Source organism: Thermobia domestica, chromosome 9 (assembly GCF_964235325.1).
Source record: "Thermobia domestica chromosome 9, izTheDome1.hap1.1, whole genome shotgun sequence".
Taxonomy (NCBI): Eukaryota; Metazoa; Arthropoda; class Insecta; order Zygentoma; family Lepismatidae; genus Thermobia; species Thermobia domestica.
Genome location: NC_137462.1, coordinates 84,261,539 through 84,267,974, shown reverse-complemented (window position 1 = coordinate 84,267,974; position 6,436 = coordinate 84,261,539).

The window sequence follows — 6,436 nt, the reverse complement described above, 5'->3', positions numbered from 1 at the left end:
TTAAGCTGGAGTTTACCAGACAAATATATATCCTGTTATCGCAGAAGACACACTGGCTGATAACACGATAATTCCCGAAACGTTGAGTATTCTGATAGAAAGTATTATCATGAAAAAGAAAAAGAGAGACATATTACGTTGCAAGAAGTTGTGTTATTCAATAAAACACCCCATTATGAAAGCCACACGACCACGATCATTCATATCTTCTATTCAACTTGCTGTGGGAGTCTTCTTGCACAGACGATTTGGTTCAAGGAAACTTGTCGATTTCGTTCACAGTTTAGAATTTGGAGAGGATTACACAGAAATACAACATTACGAATCATCTGTCTTGTCTGTTTTTAATGATATAAAAATCGCGGAGGGTGCTTTTATGCAATTTTCTTTTGATAATGCTGACTTCAACGTTACAACCATTGATGGACACAACACGTTTCACAGCTTGGAAGGAATACAATGCATTGCACCTAGTAGTGCGCTGTTCCTACCAAGAGAGATACCTCGTCTGAAGAATAGACTAACAGCTGAGGAATTAGGAAAGTTTGGAAATGTTCCAATAAAACCATATAGACCATGCCAGCACAAGCCCATGGTTATTGCACTGGATCTAAATGCTATAAAAACTATGTCTAGTCCTACGTCTGCTAGTACTGGAATGATTCTGGATTTCTTATGGACTGTAAAGTATATGGGTGGAGACTATTATCAAGTTGGTTGGAGTGGATACATGGAAACAGTCTTTGAAGGTACTAAACGTACTCGGTAAGTACAGTAAGAGTGTTGCCATTTATAAATCTGAATCCATCTGACCCAACAGCTATATAAAGTGGCCTTCAGTTTGCTTCAGGACTGTGGAAACTCACCTTGTTTCGTGACATTTGATCAGCCCTTGTACCTCAAGGCATCAGAAATAGTCGAGACTGTGAAACACAATGAGGATTTGTCAAATGTGGTTCTAAGGCTTGGCGGATTTCATCTCCTCATGTCATTTATCGGTGCTGTTGGATACATTATGTCTGGTAGCGGCCTGGAAGAGCTATGGCAAACTGTATATGTTAATGGTTCTATTCCAAAAATGATCACTGGACGTAGCTACTCAAGGGCTCTTCGTGCACACTTCTTAACTCAGTTGTCTATTTTGATTTCTGCGGGGAAAACGTTCAACTTAACCGAAGAAACATAATAGAACTTCAGAAGCTTGGCTCCGGCCTGTTCTCTCGCGAAGAAATAATCGAATCTATCGTTTCCTCCTCAACTCGAAACGAGGCAATGGCTGTAGTGTATGATGTAATCAAAGAAGCAAGTAAAAATAGTAGAACCAGTAAATTATGGTCATTCTACATCGAACATCATGAGACTTTATATGAGTGCTGAAAGGATAGGAGATTGGAAACTTCATCTTCACTGCATTCAGAGAATGCTGCCCTGTTTCCATGCAAGTGGTCATCTAAATTATGCCAGAACTTCACATCTATATTTACAGCAAATAATGAACCTTCCAAATATGATTTCCCAAGATGCATACGAGCAGTTCAGTACATCCGGAAACTGCCATCCATTGAACAAAGAAATTGTGGTCGGGTGTTTGGAGAAATATGGTTATAGAGCAGGTGTTGATGAGGGCAATGAAAACAACCGGTGGTCTAACTCATAGTAGAGGTGTAACAGATAGTTCTCTAGCAACATGGACCCTTTGTATGCCATCTAGTACAGGAGTTGTAAATGTCATCGAGGAATTTACGGGATTCGATGAGCAGGATCAGAGCAACACATTGAGATGCGTCACTCACAGAGAGGTCATGATGCAAAAGTAATTCAAAGATTTGTTGAGTGGTTTCAACAACATTCGCTTTTCACCAATACAGGTGATAAATTAGTATCCATATCAACAGGAACAGTAGGGGATGATTAGGTTAACTGTGATTCTGCCAGTGAGTGTGGACTTGAAGTAATGTCTGCAATGGTAGATAAGAATATCTTTACTGTGAAACTTAAGCGAAATCAAAAAGTGAAACCTCTCTTTTTTGTAAATCGAACCATTACTATAGATGGCGAGAAGATTCCATTAAATTCCATGCAGCTGTTTAACAGAATGTTGTGTATTATGCGTTCGGATGAAGATGTTGCGAACAGCCTTGAGTATGAACTCGCACCTTACCCACCATGTCTAAAAATGGCTTAAGAAAAAGTGTACTCAGTCACTATGGAGCAGTGGGACTTGCAACGTCGATTGTTTGTTTGTGACAGTTTCGTGAGAAGTGGTGAGTCTATTACAGCTACACAGTGATTGTTTCGTGCGCGGTTTAATGTCGGTCGACATGTGCTATGGCTGTTCCGAGCATAACACAATCCTCAGATGGGTGAAAAACTTCAGATCGACTGGAAACATACTGGAAAAGAAGCATCCTGGCCCGAGACGCAGTGTAACGACACCAGGAAATGATGAAAGGGTAAGGGAAGCGGTAGTCAGAAGCCCAGGACAGTCAGCTAGACGTCATGCTAGTGGGCTACGAATCAATCGTGAATCGGTTAGACGAATTTTGCATAAAGAATTAAAATTCTATCCCTACAAAATTCTCATTGTCCAACAACTTAAGGCAACTGATTTTGCTGTACGCGAAAACTTTGCTTACAGTATGCAAGTGATTTTGGGATCGAATGAAAATGTAATTTTATTGATGAGCCTGAAGTTCATTTCCATTTAAACGGGACCGCAAATAAGCAAAACCTACGTTACTGGGCTCCAGAGCATCCACACCTTATCTACCAGCGTTCTCTACACTCTGAAAAAGTAACAGTTTGGTGTGCTCTTGACTCTGTTGGCATTATTGGACCTTATTTTTTCGAAGAGAAAGGGGCCACAGTTACTGTTAATTCGGCTCGATACATTCGTATGCTTGAAACGTTCTTGAAACCAGAACTAAGACGACGACCAATTCTCCTTAAAACGTGTTTGGTTCCAGCAGGATGGAGCAACATCACACACCCCAAACACTTCAATGACAGTTCTTAGACGCATGTTTCATGGACAGATTATCTTACGTTTTGGCAATGTTCCTTGGCCTCTAAGGTCTCCCGACTTATCAGTGTATGACTTTTTTCTGTGGGGGTACTTAAGAGCTGTGTCTATAACCACAAATCACAAACTTTGGACGAGTCTGAAGAATGCAATCATTCAAGAAATTGCTGCCATCCCTGCACAGATGTTAGTCTGTGTGATGGAGGATTTTGAGAACAGACTCGAGTCCTGCATTCAAAATGATGGACATCACCTTGACGACATTATTTTTCACAAATAACTGAAATGGCAGGTATTCTGCTTTGTTAACTAAATTGGGAAATAATGAGCTTTGATTTTGTGTAAATAAACATGCATTAATTTTCAAATTGGTTGAGTATTATTTCATTAAAAGCCGTCCATCTCCCGTGTGATACCCTGTAAATTCGTAAGCATCTAAGTACCAATTATAGTAGTTTTTGATGGATATACAGCAGCCCCGAGTACAGAGGATGAAGAGCACAGGAGAAGTATGTATACTTCATCGGCGAAAATTATGTTTCAAGAAAGTATGGTTCCTACTGTGATAACAATCATTGTTCTACGAAACAAGTCGAACAAGTCTCGCTTCGTTGAAGCACTAAGTAAACATCTAAGATCTTCTGGAATTGAAGTATTTATTGCTGAGTCTGATGCTGATCGTATGATTGTCACAACAGCAATCAATGTAGCAACGTCATGCAATCATGTTGCCGTTGTAGCTGAAGACACTGACATTCTGATCATGCTGGTTGCTCATGCTCCCAACCACTTCAACATATTCTTTCACAAAGAAGGAAAACTCCATCAACCATTGAAAGTGTTTACCATACAGAACTTACAGGATTGTATCGGCAGTATGTGCAAAGTGTTATTGTTTATGCACGCAGTTTCAGGATGTGACACTACATCTTCCATATTCCAAAAAGGGGAAAAAAAAAAAAAAAAAAAAAAAAAACCTGTTACAGATTATTGGAGAAAGACCATGAATTACAACTGATTCAATAACTCTGATGCAGATCCTGACCAGCTTGTTAAAACAGGGGAGGCAATTCTTCTTACGGCTATATGGGGCACATGATGGTAATACTCTGGTTTCCTGTCGATACTATACATACAGGATGTCAGTCATTGACTACTGGTTTTAATCTTGCAGCTTTACCACAAACAGCAGGTTCGAGTAAGCAGCATATGTTACGAGTCCAAGCCTGGCAGGGAAATGATCTTCCAGCAACTGAATGGGGATGACAGGAACGAAATGGACAACTATATCCCATTCCAACCTTAGATCCGCTATCACCAAACAGTCTTACAAAGCTGATATCCTGCTCTTGTAAAACTCTTATGTGCACCAAAAGATGCAGCTGTCGACGTGCTGGACTGTTCTGTAGTGACATGTATATCAACTGCAGAGAAGAATCATGTGGAAATTGTAAGCCAGAGATTGAAAGTGACAGTGACGATGATAGAGAGAGTGGAACGTCAATATAACTTGAGCATATTGTACCTTTACTTTTGGTTATTTTGTTTCTTTTCTGGTATCACATTTGAATCTTATCTTAAAATTGAAAGCAACAAATGACTTGGATTATGTTATGAAAAGTTATATTGATTTGTTGCTCTGAACTATTAATATGTATGTACCTGTATTTTTTCAATAATATTTTACGCTTTGTTTATGTAACAATTTAATGATAAAAGTGTTAAATTATAATTACGTGCTAATCTATGTTTTTATAATGTAGAAAAAGAGCAAAGTTTTGTGTCCGGGATATATATAATTCTCAGGTGAGAAATGTTGGTGTATAGTATTATATGTGCACATTTTTAACAATGTAGCATAGAAGAGTTACTGCACATTAAAAATATGTTATATTCCACTTTGGAAAATATTCAATTAAATGGTTTAAGACTATTATTCCCCTTTAAGACGAGAAGAGAAAACGTACATAACGTACAGTTGACGGCGGCCGTATTGAATGATACAATTCCCTGTTGACGGCGGCCGTATTGAATGATACAATGCCCTAAGTATGAATCTTTTGGCACACAAATTACAAAGACACCTACCTATCCCACGCACATCAAAAAGTTACAGTAAAAACAGTCATCATAATACAAAATACAACAACACTGATGGCAGAAGTCGAGCCAGTAATCTTTTGACGCCTTTCAAGAATTATATGACTTCTGAAGCTCTTACTTTACGCAACCAATGTGAAGTTTGTGTTTATCAGAAAACAACGAATAACGAATTATAACTGGTTTGAAAGCTTATGAAACGCAGATTCAACGGATATATCATGTGTACCCTTTGTTGTCATATTATGCAGTCAGAAAGCAAAATTGTTTGACATTCTTTTTAAAAAAATCAATTTCTTTACAAATAATCTGAGATGGCAACACTGTCACATATCCTACTGGTACCATGTTACATTAATGCATGCACCAGGCATTCACGTATGATATACCCAAGTATGGTTCAGATCGAATTGTTATAACGTGAAAAAAATGGAAGAATAAGCTTGACGTACAAATGGCGTCCGCCATATTGAATATGGCCGCCATTTTGAATAACGCACAAGTCCTTGGTGCGGGGACTTCTGAGATATGACTTCTTACAATCAGAGGAACTAATCCCCCGAGTTTCAAAACGTTACTAATTTTGTCCGGGTTTTGCTAATTTTTGACCTAATCTGACTGGACTATTTACATATGTGATTCGGATTTCAAATTAAATTATGTACACGCACCACATATATTTCGAAACTGTGGGCGATGTTAAATTATGAACAAACAAACCGGCATATATCACACAAATAAATACTGAAATATAAGGAACAGTTCACCTTTGATGACCAAACCTGCTTCACTGTAATCTGCGTATTGCTGTGGTGAACATAATATAAAAACTTATCAATATCCCTCGCTTATGCCACGCATAATCAAGACAAATGATACATGTGATGCAGGATACACCAACCCACATATGCAGATAGAAAATATGAAATCAGAAATATACATCTCTGTCTACCTGGGAGAGATCAACTCCATAGATGGAAGTATTAAAGAATAAATTAAAAGACCTATTCAGCTGGGCGAGAGTGAATTCGAAACGAACAGCTACAACTTAAAAAAATAAATAAATAAATAAACTATCAATGACTCTCGGACTACAAATTAATAGTCTGCAGGCTACAGAACATAGCATGCTCACAGGTACTGTATATACTAGCTACTATCCGCAAAGACAAAAAGCAGTAATCAGAAAGATGATAGAACTAACAAATCAGGAAAACACTATGAACTCAAGACATGGAACCATTACAAGATCCATCCATTACGATCAGTAAAAGCTGAGGTCTGATAAAGCTTGTCCTTAAACGAAGTGAAATT